At 39.4% G+C, this 15,328-nt stretch overlaps 1 protein-coding gene across 1 annotated transcript in view; it reads left to right on the top strand.

Annotated features, from left to right (window-relative positions):
- Positions 1 to 15,328, top strand: part of ADGRL2 (adhesion G protein-coupled receptor L2) — a 382,248-nt gene that overhangs the window by 15,641 nt on the left and 351,279 nt on the right. The window lies entirely within an intron of this gene.

Consider the following 15,328-nt stretch of genomic DNA (forward strand, 5'->3'; position numbering starts at 1 on the left):
CAGCTTCTTAAACTCTTCCCTCTGTCTGTCTCCAAACCGTCTGGTTTTGGTCAGTAAGTTTTTTTTTTTTTTTTTTAATCTTTCTGAATATTTGAATAACATGATTAACTTTTAAAAGCACTCTACAAAATAAAGATTTAAATACAGTCCCTGCCCTGTGAATTTATAACGTAATGAAAAGGCACCTTCTGAACAAAGAAAAGATGGAAAGATATTCTTCCCTAGAAAAGTAAGTGACAATAGGGAAAGCCAGTTGTCTCTTTTTTAATCCTTTGTCTTTGACATCTGTCATTTTGGGGAGAGGGTTATGTGGGTGTTGGGTGGTATTACAGTAGTAGTTGAAAAGTTCTCTTCACCTTATGGTGCTAATTCTCTACCCTTTGTCAATAACTTTCTATCTTACATTATTATTTTCAGATATTTTTCTCTTTAGCTCATGTAAAGATTGTATTTGCAAATATTTTACACACCTGAATTAAAGTTTGAAAAACACAATAGCAATGGCAATAATAATGATTAAAATTTTAGTATGAATTTATTTAGAGTTGCACAATTTTCAAAGCATATATATGCTTTGAAAATTGTTGAATTTTGAATATATATATATATATATATATACACACACACACACAGACATACTCAAGGGCAGTATAGCAATTGCCCCTTATATGAGAAGTATACGTTCCAAGAACTTCAGCAGATGCCTGAAATCATGGTAGTACCGAACCTTATGGAGAATGTTTTCTGCCATGCAACATACCTATGATAAGGTTTAATTTATAAATTAGGCACAGCAAGAGATTAACAACAATAACTGATAATGAAATAGAACGATCATAACAAGATCCTGTAATGAGGGTTATGTGAATGTGGTCTCTCCCTCTCAAAAGACTTTATTGTACTCACCCTTCTTGTGAAGACATGAGATGAAACACCTCCATAGTGAGCTGATGGGACGTGAATGAGTAGGCGCTGTGACAGAATGTTAGGCTACTACTGACCTTCTGACAGCACCATAGAAGGAGTATCATCTGCTGTCCGATTGCCATTGACCGCAGGGGATTGAAGCCATGGAAAGTGAAACCCGGATGAGGTAGGGGTACTGTTGTAATTTATTTGGGAGCTGGTCCCAGGAAACACGGACAGGGTGTGAGGAATGAGACAGAGAATGGAAGAAAGCCAATAAAAAGTGCATTTTCATGACAGTTCCAATTTGGCAACTGGAGCTTAGCCCTACTGGGGACCCCTGAAGGGTGGTGTAGAGCACAGCTTAGTATCAGCCCAGCCAAGGGGCAAAGAAACTAGTATATTTATCTACCAACTCCCCATCAATCTTTGATTGAAATCTGCCTCTGGAGAAAACAATTCCAGGGCATTTCCGCTTGCTTTATTTGCAAAGCAAGCTTACTCTTAAAGGCAAAAAAAAAAAAAAAAAAAATTCCTCCACCCCAGAGTCACAGTTGTTCACAGTAAGTAAGCCGTTTTCAGGTGCAGAGGTGGATGCTGAGTGAACATGGACAGGGCAGGACGAAGTCTGCTGACCAGCCTCTGCAAGAGTTGGGTTAATCAATCCCCAGACACACAGTTGGTGTAAGCAAGGCCAGGAAGGGACCAGGTGGATTCCCCAATACTGTCAAAAAGAGGGAGGTCCTTGTGTTCCAAGTGTAGATTAGGAGAGAGAAGAGATACTATACTAAAACAAGGAAAAGTATTCTTTGCAAAGGTCTTCCAGTAACCAAAAGTTTAATCACCCTGTACATATAATAAAATTATTCAAAACCTGCAGCTTCCATAGAATGCAAATATCAATATCAATACAGGATCCTTCACGTAGCCAACATACTAATATTCTGCCAGATACATCACTAAGGTTTTCAGTCCAACGGAGGCATTTTGCCAAGGACACTGGAACCAATTTTAGTGTTTACAAGTGCCATAATACGTTTAAAGGACATGTATATTGCAGAAAAATTATGACACACAGGTGGTTAGGCAAACGCCCTGTAGACGGGTCACAGCCGACGTGTATGTGCCATCGCTTGACGGCCTCTTCACACCGGCAGCTCTCGCTCCCTGATAGTAGTGGGTTTTCACAGTTGTGAAATATTTGCATACAGATGTGAAGGTATTCTTGTGGTTTACTCAATAAACCAGAATGGGGCTTTATGCACCCCTGAGTTTTCAATTAATGTTGTTGACAGAATGAATGGCTATTTATGCCCACCAGCCTTTCATGCTCATTCATGGTATACAATACCTAAGTCTTAAAGACTGCATCTAAATGCCTTCCCTCCTAGGAGGGTGCTTATGGATTCCATTGTATATATAGGGTAGCATAAGGTTCAATGATTCTATCTAATCAGCAGAGTGGACTTTACATTTTAGCAAAGCCTGCTGAAGCCTTTGTTCTGCAATGGGGCATTATCCTACAACTTCTACAATAAGTCGAACGTTCTGTACAAAGATCTGAGGCAACCAATGCCTGAACTTAACTTTCCCAAGTATAAATACCCCATCCTCACCATCTCCCAATACTCTGACTTTTAGGGGGGAAAAAAGATACCTACACAGCAAAATTGTTTTCCTATGTGTAGTAAATCCTTAGTCCACCCATCTATCCGACTGTGTGAAGAAACGGCGAGAACATAGTTGGCTGAGCACATAGTGGGAGTCCAATAAATGCTTGCCCAACTTAACAAGCAAGTTGCAAAGCTATCAGCTTTGACCACTGTAGGTTCCACGCTTTCTGCAACATGGTACAGTTTCTGGGATAGGAAAGGTAAAAGTGAAGACCCTCCTTCACCCCACCCATCCCACAATCTTTTTAAGCATGGAAAGTAATATGGAAATGTGATCTGAGAAAGGTATTCATGGTAGGTGAATGAAATACCACTTTTCTACTTGGGTTAGAAATGTAGAATTCCATTGGGTGTAGTCATTATTCATATATCAATTAAAATCCAAACAATAATTTTCCTTCTATACAAATTTATTATTTTAAAAAGAATGTTCACAAATATATGATGTCTTTTTAGTGGTACATCAGCCCTATGGAGTGACTAAGGACCACTGTCTCTATTCTTCAGATGAGAAAACTAAGTCACTGAGCTTAAGTTATGGCCCAAGACTTACATATTTATGTAGAAGAAAAGTCAGAATTTCATGCAGATGACATCAGAGACTGGGATACTGATGCAAGCTTATCATACATAATCAAAAATAGCACATTTTAGAAGTTCAAACTACGTTTCCTAAGTTTCAAGATGTCACATAAAAAATGCAGACATGTTTGTTTACTTCTGCAAAGCAAATTAAATGTGTAGTCCATGCATTATTGATGTCTATTATTTTAATTCCTAAGAAGTATGTGTATCAAATTGCCTTTACAAAAGAAACTATTAAAACTACTTGTATTTACATGCCTTTTTAGTTTACTCTCAAGTATTTATTTTACTGCTAACTTTAGGACAGTGATATAACGTGACACTATTTTCAATATAATGTGACACTATTTGCAAAATCCGATGTACTGTTTCTGCAGCACAGATCAGGGCTCGCACACCAGGGAACCCCAGCCTGGGATGGGAATATATAGGGCTAGAGGCTCTTCCTTAAGGGTTCATGGGCAACAAGCCAAAGAGTCAGACCACATGGTCACCAAAGGCCTTGAACTGTTACCTAACCTCAGAGGACTTTTTTTAGTCTTCACAACATTTGCCCAACATTTCTAGAAAAATCGCAGTGGTTCTAACCCATCTCTAACTTCTTCTTTTCAAATATAGTTCATTCCTCTTGAAATCTTTCTCCTGCTCTATGGCCAGCACAGATGAGTAGGGACAGACAGGCCCAGCATAGACCCCAGGCCTCTTAGAGCTAATTTAGGGCAAAGGCAGAAAGATGCCTCAGGCAAATATTCACAGGGCTCTCAGGAACTCCAACAGCAGGAGAAATCACTGCCCGATTTATAGTTACACACTATTGACTACCAGAATTTCAACATGAAAGAGAAATTAGAGATTATTTAAAATAATATACTCATTGACTAGATTAGGAACATCTATGACTAGATGAGAACGTCTATGACTTGCCCAAGTCAATGGTAAAGCTAGAGATAAAACACACCACTCAGGATGAAATAAAATATATCTATTTGCTTAAAAACATAAAACATAATCAAGATAGACCAGTGGGGAAGCTGGTGGACCAGACTAAAGAGCACAAGATTCCTGAGTAAATCTTGATTTACTTAGAAGCCTTGAGACAGAATACAGCAAGTCGGTTTGGCCTCCCTGCCTAAATAATGAGGTTAATATTTATTTCTGAAAAGGCTTAGATCTATCATTTCAAGCCTTAAATCACATCCATTCAATGCCAGGCTTAAGCATTATAGTAATGAAAAAGAACAGCCAGTCTGAAACACAGAGGCTGGTGATAGATGCTAAAATAATGAGTATACTTCCACCCTGTGCATAGGTGATCATCGGTGAGGGAAGGGCATGACTAGCAACTGCTTTCTCCTTGGTGCCGTGTAGAGTCGAGCGGGATGATTTATAAACCTCAACACAGGGAAGACCAAAAAAATAAATCATTAAGTAGCATGGCTCATGATTCAACTTGCTTTTTTTTTTTTTTTTTCTAACATGGGTAATAAATTGTGTGGGCTTTAATAATTTATAGGAGATGTTGTTATAATGTGAGAATATTAACTTAGGTGGGTCTTTTAATTTGCTTGTGATGTCAATAGTGGGCTTCTTCGGCACGACAGCAATGCCGCTGGTGCGCAATTGTATTTTGACACTTCCGTCAGAGGCTCCCGGGGACTAGATGAGACAGTTCACTTTAGCACTGAGCTTATCAATTTGGTGCACGTCCCTCAGGAATTACATGCCACAAAGAGAATTAAAAAGAATGGTTTGAAAGCACTTAGAATCGTATTAACACATTCACATACAACCCTTTCCCCCCCCACGTCCTTGTGGAAGCATAACCTGACAAAGGCCATTTTATCTCTGCCCAGGACTATTCCTTGTGTTTGCAAGGAAAAAAATAGATAAAAGAGAAAATTTAAAAACTAACAGAATGCAATACCAGGAAAGCCACTGAAATATTCTAGATTCATCTGGGAATGTGGCCAATCTCTTCCCAGTTAATAATGTACTTCACAAATTCTCTCAGATGTGTGACAGTAGTGACCCTCTTTTATTTCAGACATCATTCCTCACTGTCCTGCCTATGTTTTCAGTCTGGATAGGGAAGAGCCATGTAACCATTTAGTGAACATCAGAGCCAGAAAAACACACACAGAGAAAAGAAGAGACGGAGAGAAAAAAGGAAGAGGAAACAGTTCAAGAGATAACATATGAGAAAATAGAGTGTCTGGGTGACAGGACTGAAGAGCCTGACAGGGCCTTTTTCCAAATTCGAACTTTAATCTAGAAGCCACGCCATATAAATAAAGACCTACATCACTTCCTAGTTCAAATCCACTTCTCTCGATATATAGACCTGAGAGATTAAAAATGAGGAAGAAACCAGAAAAATGACCAGCCCAGGAAGCCTTGGTGGTGAAGTGAGGAAGACTGGTGTTACAGTATCATGAAGGTTTCAACACCACGTGATCATAGGAGGTTAGTGAGCGAATGGAAAAATACAGAGAATCAATGCCTTACACCTGGGTCCCTCCACTCTTTTATGTTCCTAATGGCTATTCCTGTGTCTTTGAATTTTCATTAGAATATTTTTCCTTTGACCTGAAATACTTAGTTTCTCTCTCCTAACCTGAACCTAACCTAAATTTAGGCTTTTTTTCTCATAACTTAACCCCAAGAAATTCTCACCAATCTCAGTTGGCTATTTGTTCTTCGACCTCAGCACTTTGTCCTGCTTTCTTTGTAGGGTCCAGCTCAAGGTTTGGTTCCTTCCAAAGATGGGGCATGTGACTGAGTGTGTATGTGTGTGTAATGATATATTCATTACAATATGGTTACTTGTTTTCCAGAAAATATAGATGCACTTATCTATGCAACAAATCCCTTTCATAACTATAATAACATTATAGTTATGTGATTATAGTAATCACAACCTATAATGACACTAGGTTTCTCTGCCAACAGCCAGGCCCACAGGATAACATACATTTCTGACATATTAAGGAAAACTTTGAAACTGCAAGTTTTTAAAACTGTTTTCTCATACTTGACAGTCCTATCCCTTAATGAATCCCCGACATTCTGAAGAATGCTCACAAGTGGACTGTTACATGGTAACCTCTGCCATCAGAGAGAAAGGGAAAAATGCTCAGGAAGAGGGGACATTTGGAGAAAATATTTTACTAATTGCCAACATTTGACTACTAGTGCAATATTTTTTTATACCCAACAAAATAAAAGGGAAAAGCAAAGGTCCTCCTATCAAAGGCTAGTCCTACTCCTTCCCTTTTCTTAAAGGCCAGTCTGGCTTCTTTATTAAAATCTAAATAAAGTTAGCAACTTAATTAGGTCTATGGTTCTTAAACTTTGTTTAAGGAACATCGTTTTTTTTTTTAAGATTTTACTTTCAAGTAACCTCTGTACCTAACGTGGGGCTCGAACTCACAACACCAAGATCAAGAGTTGTGTGCTGAACCAACTAAGCCATCCAGGTGCCCCTAAGAAACATCTTTTTGCTAGTCAATGTAATATAGAACCCAATATCTTACACAGAATGTGGAGGAGCTACTTTGGTTGAAATGGTGAGAGGAAATCTGGAGCAATCAGTACCTGAATTCCTGTGGCAGTGCTTTCCATAGACTCCTGGAGTGCAGTGGGGTATAGTCTGAAAACCCTCAGGTTAGAACCTAGCACAAAGGTAAGCATAAGTTGCGCTCCAGCAGAATCAAATAAGTAGGTAAGGTCAAAGCAGGTTGTCAAAGCAACAGGCAAGAGTGCCAGCTGCAAGCAACCACCTCACACTGGTCAGTTTTCTTGAGCAAGCGCTAAGAAATGAGAAGCAATCAAGCCCCAAACTGTGGGGTTTGGATATGGAAAATTTTCACTGCTAAAACTGGGACTGTCTTGGGCAAATCAAGACAGTTGGTCCGCCTACCGAAGGGATCCTCTATGGGGGTCCAGATAACAAGTCGACTCATGTCTTTCGATGTTGAGAGGGTAGAAACAGCAAGATTTTCCCACAGAGAACACAGCCCATTAGGATTCATCTGAGCCATGTGTGGTTGGCATTAGAGAGCTCTAGATTCTTTGATAGGGAAACGTTGGGGGGGGACACAATGAAAAGGTACCCCTGTTATAAACCACAATAGAGAGGGCAGGTGTACAAACACGCTCATACACTTTGAGAAAGTCTTAATACGTTTATTCTTATCACCAATTGGTTCTTCCTGAAACAGATAAATGTGTTGTTATGCACACATCATTACACACACACACACACACACACACACTCACACACACACACATCCCAAAGACCAACTGGAGATCTTTTCACTCCAAATTTAGTGCCCAGTGTCCTACTAACCACATAATGTGGAGATGTGATTTAGGGTCACTGATGAGAACGGTGTAGGGGCAGCAATTCCCTCAGAGGCTAGAATGTCTGCCATCCAAGGTCAACACAAAGAGCCCTTCCCCAGGGTGCAAATCCTTCTGCATCAGCTCTGCCTGAGGAGACTGGGCTCTGCTTAATTACAAGGCTGAATTCTAAACGTGCTTGGTGTTTGTCAAGTCAGGAAGAGAGAAAACTATCGTGTCTGTGATTTATGTGTGCCCAATGACAAACTAGATAATTCAAGTGAGAAGAGCAGATGGCCCCAAAACAAGACAGTTATGGCCCACAATTATAATAATTATAGCACCCAGTGGATCTCCAGGATATCAAGAGAGCAAGGAATCTAACAGTCACCCCAAAGACACTTAAAGGAAAAGGAGTTTAAACTAAGCCACAACTAATAAAACATGTCGAGACCCTTCTTCATCAAGATGAAAAGGTTTATCTCCTCACAGTAGAAGACAGCACCACAGGGAGACTCAGCCGCGAGTAGACCATGGCCCCAGGCAGGACTTGCAGTTTCTCTGGGAATGTCATCAGCTACTTCTGTGAACATCAACTTTGTGAGCAAGGACATTGCGCTGATTTAGGTTATCTTGGGAGAAACCTAACTTCTCAAAGGCTGATTTACATCAGTCATTTTTGTCCCTTATTTCCATTGCCGACAGTCTGGTTCTATTGTCTGTGACGATTAGATTTTGCAGTCTTGAAAATAGCCATGCAAATTACCAAAATGTTTTCCATTTGAGACCTTATACATATTTGAATAAAATCAACTCTAAGCTGTTAAATGGAATTAAATGAAATAGGCTAAATCCGATGACTGAAATTTTAAAACTTCTGCAAGCGGCTCCCCCATCCCGACCCGTTTATTAATGGCCAATTGTAAATGACTTTTGCAAATGGAAACACCATTTGTCACTTTTTTTTTTTAACAAGTACTGCTCTGTACTGTCTCAACTCCCCCCGCCCTACTCAATTTAAGCATCAAGATTTATAGCTCATCGTGAGCTCCTCTATCTTTCTGTTCCTTCTTTGTACCTCTCCAAATGCTCAAGCAGCTTTTTTTAGAATGAAGTGAAGATAGTTTATACTGCACTCACACTGAGCATTCTGAGACTTGACTTTCAAAAATTTGTATTCTCCTCCACAATGTTGTTTGTGCTCCTTCTCTCCTGCCCTGGCATCATCATATTCTATATGAGCCTATGTTTTCTTTCAAAATTCCCACTCTGTATATTCTTGGGTTTTGTTCTGGGGTTTTTGCTACTTTGAAACCATTCTGTGTGTATAATCGTGATTGGCCAGTAAAGATTTACTTGTCACATAGCAACCAGTTACAGTAAAAATTCCATACTATTCCATTTTACTTCATCTTTTTGCAAGGTGTGACTACGTTCTGGTCACCAGCAAAGTGCTTTAGTACTTATTTTATTCGTACAGAGGAGAATTTTATCAAAGATTACAGATTTCCGATACAAAGTGTGCATAAGCTAATGAACACAGTGTGTTACCAAGAAAAGACTCCTACATACATAAACACACACACACACACACACACACACACAACATACCTGAGGCTTCAGTTTAGCTTGTCTCAATCAAGTATTGATTTTCTTTCATTTAGCTAATATATTTATACCAGGAACCCAGAATTCGGCTCTGAACCCAAGTTTTGCTCTTTCTGGCTGTCTCTTTATTTTACTTTTCTTTATTTCTTCCCTCTTTTCTCTTTCTTTTCCCCCTCTCTATACACTCTAATATAGCCATGCAAACCCACATGCAAATGGAGGTCTCGAGAAAAAGAACGTGTGTGTATGTAACCTAGATTGTTCATCTATTTGTTTATTTATTCTGTAGCTTTCACATAATTATGTGACCTCTACAGTCATGTGACTACAAAACCACAGAGCAGACTGTACATTTCAATGAAGCAAACATCTTAAACAATGAAATGCCTCTCAATCATCTAACTTAAACTTTATAACCAAAAATAATGGTTTCATAAAGTGCATCAATTTCTACAAACTTGCGAAACTCAAGATTACTTTAAAAAGTTCATCTAAGTTTTTAATTTCTAATTTCCATAATTCTTGAGAAACTAAGCTTTTCTTTGAATTCTGGTTAAATTACCCTGGAGCTAATCCCAGGAATATATCTTTCTCTGATAGCCAGTAGATATATGAACAAGGAATTCATGTTTATGCTAATGTAAGTTTCCCCAAATGCAATTTTGTATATAAAAATGTAGGTTATATTCTAGTTAAACAAAAACTATAGAATCGACCAATTTATTAAGCATCTGTTTTCTGCCAGACAATTCATTAGGCTCTGGGTACTAACCAATGAATGAGATATATGTGGTCCCTGACATTTTGGAGTTTATAATCTAGCAGTGAGTGGGCAATTAAATACACAACCAGATGTAATAAGGGAAGTTACAATGGGGACATCTGACCAGATTCTTCCAGACTAGATGGCTGGCTCAGGAAAGACTTGCCAAAGTAAATGTCATCAAAACTGCAGACTGAACGATGAATGGCAATTAGCGAGACAAAGACAAGACCAAAGAGCTCCAAGTGGAAAGAAAAGCCCATGTGAAATTTGGGGCCTAAGAAAGAGCACATATTTTATTATTGTTTCACCTTTGCACACATTCATATGTCCCTGGTGTTATTCAAACATTTAATGGTTTAGTTATATGCCTTTTGGAGTATTCATGTTTTAGGAATCTCTCCCCAAATGTATTTCCTTAATTCTCTGACTCGGTTTGATTTTTATTTAACTATATATCATAAGAGAAGGAAAATAGTCATCTCTTTGTGGCACTTACTGAATCTAGAAAATTTAATTCAAATGTTTTAGTTGTAATATTATGGAAAAGAGATAGAGACAAAATCCATTAAAAGTGGTTTTTCTTTTCCTCTCTCTCAATCCCTAGAGTTTATTCTCAAGGGCATTCTCAAGGCCATAAACTCATGAACCCTATTAAAGTGAAACACCTTCATAATATTTCTCCTAGGGCCAAGAAAAGGAGGCATTGAGCATGTGTGAGCGTTACGCTGATCTTTAAAAGGATGTAGTAAGTGGGTTTCACTGTACTGGCAACTCTCATGGGTTCATTTTTTCTGCTACACTGGGTAGCACGTTCATATCTGATTTTCAGTGCATGATTGCTCCTAGTTATCTCTCCGTATTCCTGCTTTGGGAAGATTCAGCCATTCAGCCCATCTTCCTTTCTCTGGGTGAAAGATGGGTCAGAAGGCAGAAGTAGACTGAGAGTTGCTTCCCCGGCTGCTTCAGAACCCAGTTGCTGATGCCCTCCATGCCTGAGGCATATGGGAAGGGAGAGTTAGACCCTTGCCCCAGAACTAGCTTCACAGGATAATGAAAGCACTGGTATTTTCTTTGCCAGTTCCCTAACACCTTTATGTTTTTCTAAAGCCCTTTTCAGAGTTTGTTAATAAATGTCACAGAGAAAAAAAGAACCCCATGTTCAAATAAGTTTGAGACATGCAGGGTAAAACAAAGTTAACAAGGTGTTTTGGTGTGTATATATGCTTGTGTATGTGTGTGTGTGCCTGTGTTCCCTAAAATGCCTCTCAGATCCATTAATATGCTAATGTGCACTGTGGATATTTGAGGGAAAGGTTTATGTAGTCCTTATCAATCTTATTGATCTACTCAATATGTTTTTCCTCATAGCATCTCACAGAGCCAGTATTCCAAGAAACACATGTTGGAATCCTAGCTCTACTACTTTTCTCCATTGCCTATTTAAGACTAAGGATGCTTTTGTCCTCTCCATACATCTATTCTTCATTCTTCTCTCCAGTTTCCCTTACCCCTGTTTCTCTGTTCTATTCCCTTTTTTTTAAGAGAGAGAAAGAAAAAGAGAATGTGAGCAAGTGGGGTTGGGAGGTGCTGGTATGGGCAAAGGGAAAGGAAGAGAAAGAATCCCACACAGTCTTCATGCTGGGGTGCAGAGTCCAACTGAAGACTCAATCTCATGACTCTGAGATCATGACCCGAGTAGAAATCAAGAGTTGGACACTTAAGCCACTGAGCCACCTTGGCTCCCCTCCTTTCTATTCTTTTTACCTTTCCTTCTCCCTTCCCTTTATTCTATTTTTGGAAATCTAAAATAGCCACTGAGTGACTGAACTAGTGACTTGGGTTCCAGGTTCTTGTCAATGCTCTGGGAAGAGATCACCTAAGACCTCTGCTCTTGGGAGATTTACGCTGGAGTCAGGGGTGCAGCAAGGAGATACTAAACAAGTAAACAAACATGCGAGTGAATTTTACCTATTAATTCTTATAAACCAAGCCAAAGTCCATTTGGGATGCACAAGTCTTGGGTTCTTTTTGATAGATAGCAAGTACCATCATAAGCTTTGAGATAGATAAGGGCGAGCTACTCCCTCTACAACCTTGCCGTTAGGTTACAAACAAAAGCAAGATTCACACTAACTCCTACAACACACTAAGGACTTTATTAAATAAAATGGATTAGCAAACAGGCTTCCCACAGTTAATGAAACCTGTTCTGTGGCTGGATGATGTGTCACCTCTCTGTCCTTCAGATATTCCCATCACTATCTTCTATGAAAGGTTTCCTCAAGATGGATGTGACAACATCCCAAAGGCAGGATTCTGGTACCCTCATAATTTGCAGCAGGCACTCAAGTCTTCTAAACCAAAAGCTAGACATGGGAGATTTCAAGATCAAGTTCTGCATTCTAATTCCAAAAAGAAAGTGTTTTCTAGGCCTTGTGCATGCCAGATTGGGAGATAAAACCAAAACGTTTTTGACTCATCCACTTTTAATTTTACCAGAGTCTATCTCTAGCATCCATCATGTTAATTAACAAGGCACTAATTTCACCAATAAAAATCCAGTTCTCGGGGCCCCTGGGTGGCTCAGTCGGTTAAGTGTCTGCCTTCGGGTCAGGTCATGATCCCAGGGTCTTGGGATTAAGTCCGTCTCTCTGCTCAGTGGACAGCCTGCTTCTCCCCCTCCTACTCCCCTGTTTTTGCTCTCTCTCTCTCTCTCTCTGTCAAATAAATAAATAAAATCTTTTTTTAAAAATCCACTTCTTAGATTTACGATCTTAATTAGTAGAACATTTTTAGCGTGAAGATAGTGAAGTGCTGGGAGTAGCCTCCTCTGGAGTGTGGCCTTTTTGTACAGTGTTAGCTAACAGCCTCCCACCCTCCTCTGGGAGTGTGAATTCCTGATGAGAGTGCTGTCTGCACTTGGAGTGTAACTTCGACTAACTCACTGTTAGATCACAACACATAATCAAATACATTTTGTGTAAATTACAGTGTGACCTCTCTCAGTCCTAGAAAGAAAACAAAGCAACTTAGGTACTTGGAGTTTATTTGAGAAGGTCCCTGGGAGGAGAACAGGTGATATCTAAAGATACTTAAATTAATATTTTAAGGAGGAGAGCAGCTAAACTTAAGAACATCTTGGGGAAGTGCATTCCAAACAGAGGAGAAAGAGTACAGAGTTTCGCTTGCAAAAGGAAGCCTGATGTGTTCAGAGCTGAAACAAGTTCCATGTGACTAGCATGGAGAGATGCCATTTGGAATGAGGGGAGATGAGGTGAGGAGGACCAGGAGAACCGGAACTGCTGAAGGACACATGTTAAGGAGTTTGAATTTTATTCCAAATGTAATGGGAATTCATCATTGAGTTGTAAGCAGGGGAATGACATGGGATTTACATTTTAAAAGAGGTCTCTCAGCTAAGTGAGGAGAATGGACTGCAGGGGGCCAAGAGAGGAATCTGAGAGCCCTCTGTAGGCAGCCCAGGCAACTTATGGAAGAGATTATGGGTTTCTAATTTGAAGAGGAGGTTAAGAGAGGAAGGTAGAGAGAAATGGAAAAATGTAGGATATATTTGGACCTAGAGCCAATTGGACTTAGTGATTAATAAGAATTAGGAAACAGAGTGAGTGTAAAATGAGTAAGAACCTCAGTTTGGACTGTCCAGCTAGACTGCTTGTGGTTCCATTTGCTAAAATGGGGAGGGCTGAGGGACAAATACAATCTTTCAGGGAGCAGATAGGAAGCAGAATCAATACCCTAGAACGAGATCTTCAACATGTAGATCAGGATCTGCCTGTAGGGCCACAAATTCTAAACCAGTGGTTCTCAAGACAGTTTCATCCAATGAGCCTGGCAGATTTTTTTTCAGGTTTGTGGAAATTGCTAGAGGTATACGAAAGCCTTCAGCAGCATTATGCCATCCATTCCGTTCAGCAGTCTTGCAATAAAAAATCCTACCCTTCTTATCTAAAAATCTAAAAGCTTTGTGAAAATGAAATGTAGTTGCCTTTCATATAAAGACTGCACGTCCTACTATGATAGTCATAGACCACAAGGCAGTGATTGAGGGGCTGAATATATCATGGCCTTGGGATTCAGGAGATATGAGATCAAATTCTGGCAAAGCTCCTGATTCACACTGTGACTTTGGACAAACCCGGCCGCCTCAGTTCTCTCATCTGTAAAAAGGAAATAATCAAGGACGTGAACATGAATAAAATAATATATGTGAAAAAATTTTAAACTTAGTAAAACTTCTATGTAATATTAGCCATCAGTTTTATTATTATAAAAAAGAACATTCTACGTAACACAGACCTCCTTTGTGACTGTAATAAATATGAAACTTGTTCATTGAGCCTACTACATCTAAAACCCTCATTTTACAAGTCTTTGCCGTGAATAAGTTACCAATTTTAACAAAAATCCATTCTCCTGAGCCTCTAAGAAGTGAGCCTGGATAATAAATGACATTATCTCTTAGCTAAAGTCATTTCAGTGGTATACAGAAATTCAATACAGCAAATCACCTGGAGAGATTTCAAACACGCTTGCCCTAAACCTGCAGAATCCAAATCTGTGAATGGAACCTAGGAATCAATATTTATCAAATTCTCCCCTAGTGATGGTGATACAGCTAGCCCACAATCCAACACGTGGGAAGCCAGTTTATTGGTGAGATAACCAAAATGAAGAGAAGTAAATTGACTGACCCAATAACACGGTTGGATTGAGAGCCTTGTTTTCCAGTCTAGACCAACATGACTCCCATTGCATGTCAGGGGAACCATCCAGGGCCTGGGTCTTGCTGATCCTTCTAAATAAAAAAACCTTGAGAGGTAGCAATAGTAAGAGCCAATCCTCTATGGTACATGAATCTCTCTGTTTCATTTAATCACAAAAATAAGCAGGGACCCATGAGATTAAAGCTGAAAGTGAATCGGAATGGGCTCAAGTAAAGTAGATCAACAGGTCTAATGAAAGTTAGAGAGCTTGCCCATGTTTATGCATATATTTCGTCTCTGTCTTGTATTCAAGTTGGGGTTCATTGACAATTGCTGGAGAATCCTACAGACATTTTATGCCTATTTGCTGTCAGATGAGAATGCAAAAGGGTACCTCAAAAAGAGTGGGTGATGGAGAGACAGATCTGTATAATCTTAATAAGGTTTCTCAACACTCTAAGCCCCAGGTTCCCCAATATAAGCTAAAAATGATTTTACCTGCTCTGCAATGTTTGTGAATAATGCACACAAAAATACATGTAAATTCCTAAGCACACATCGGCACTCATTAAATATTAATTATCCTTGTCCTTGTTGTTGTTGTTGTTATTATCAAGCTGTGTGTACCATGCAAGATACTGTAGATGCTAGGCGATTATGACACAGTCGCTAGCCTCAAGAAGTTTACACTAGTAGGGGAGACAGACAAGGAAACACATTTTTAA

Source organism: Lontra canadensis, unplaced genomic scaffold (genome assembly GCF_010015895.1).
Source record: "Lontra canadensis isolate GAN:19392208 unplaced genomic scaffold, GSC_riverotter_1.0 scaffold40, whole genome shotgun sequence".
NCBI lineage: Eukaryota > Metazoa > Chordata > Mammalia > Carnivora > Mustelidae > Lontra > Lontra canadensis.